Source organism: Suncus etruscus, chromosome 17, assembly GCF_024139225.1.
Source record: "Suncus etruscus isolate mSunEtr1 chromosome 17, mSunEtr1.pri.cur, whole genome shotgun sequence".
In the NCBI taxonomy this organism is placed as follows: domain Eukaryota; kingdom Metazoa; phylum Chordata; class Mammalia; order Eulipotyphla; family Soricidae; genus Suncus; species Suncus etruscus.
The window spans coordinates 37,958,961-37,960,520 of record NC_064864.1 but is presented as its reverse complement, the minus strand read 5'-3'; positions in this window follow the sequence as shown (position 1 = coordinate 37,960,520).

Here is a 1,560-nt window from a genome sequence, read left to right as displayed (position 1 = left end):
TAAAAAACTTTTCTTGGGGCCGGGAAGGTGGCGCTAGAGATAAGGTGTCTGCCTTGCATGCTCTAGACTAGGACGGACCGTGGTTTGATCCCCCGGCGTCCCATATGGTCCCCCCAAGCCAGGAGCAATTTCTGAGTGCATAGCCAGGGGTAACCCCTGAGCGTCAAACAGGTGTGGCCCAAAAAACCAAAAAAAAAAAAAAACTTTTCTTGAATATTTTGTCTATGTCTAGTCCTTGATGTGTTAAAGTCAAGGATAAGAGAGATCGCAAGTCTCCTTGGGAATTTGAAATTATATATTTGCTTTCTTTTTCTATACCCACCATTGTTCTACATTCATTCATGAGTCAGTGTGTACTTATAGATCTTGTATTAAACACAGGACATAAAATGCACAAATATGGTTTCTGCCTTCAGAGAGCTCTGTAAGCCCAATGAATTGAATGCAAATAGAATGACTATCTAGATAATAAGCTCTTATCCCTAGTCTTATACTGTTTTTATTTTATTATTTGGCGATAGTCACATAATCTATATAATTATAAACTTAGATCTGAATGCAAATCCTGACACTAACACCTACAACTATGGGATATTAGTCAAGTCATGTAATCTCTCTGTTCTTAATTTATTGTGTTAAGTGAGGTTAATAGGACCAGAGAGAAAGTATAGTAGTTCAGGTGCATGCCTTGCAAGTGATTAACCCCAGTTTAGTACTCAACATCTAATGACTCCCCAACCTTTATTGGGTGAAGCCCTAGAAGGCTCAAAGCTATACCATGAAGGCACCTCTGGATAATCCTTAGTATCTCAGCTCCTTAGACACATTACATCCTCTGGTCCTCGCATTGAACTACTCTGTTGGCTGAGAATCACCAGTGGGCCTCCTGAGCATTTTTTGGGATCTCATACCAAAACAAAATATGGTTAATAATGCTTAATACAAAGCCTTTTACAATGATGAAGTTATAAAAAAGCCTTTTATCAATTTAATCCTTTTACAAATAGAAGTTATCCTATCATTCTAATCATTGATTGAGTTGACTGAGATGATTCTGTTTGTTTGGTTTTTGGTTTGGGCCACACCAGTAGTTCTCAGGGATTACTTCTGGTTTTTACAATTAGAAATTATTCTTGGCTATGCTCAGGGGACAATATGGGAGTCTGGGGATTGAACTTGGGCTAGCTGAAGACAAGGCAAACACCCTACCGAGTTGACTTGATCTTCCCTTTTCACCTGGATTTTGTCAAGGCTTCTTCTCTGCTTTGATTCTTTTTTTTTTTTTTTTTTTTTTTTTAGTTTTTTGGGCCACACCCAGTGATGCTCAGGGGTTACTCCTGGCTATACGCTCAGAAGTCGCTCCTGGCTTGGGGGACCATATGGGACACCGGGGGATTGAACTGTGGTTCATCCAAGGCTAGCACAGGCAAGGCAGGCACCTTACCTCTAGCGCCACCGCCCGGCCCCTGCTTTGATTATTTTGTGTGTGTGTGTGTGTGTGTAGTAAAGATGCACATAATTTCTATTTATCAGGCACAGTAATAAGATACACAGACTTGG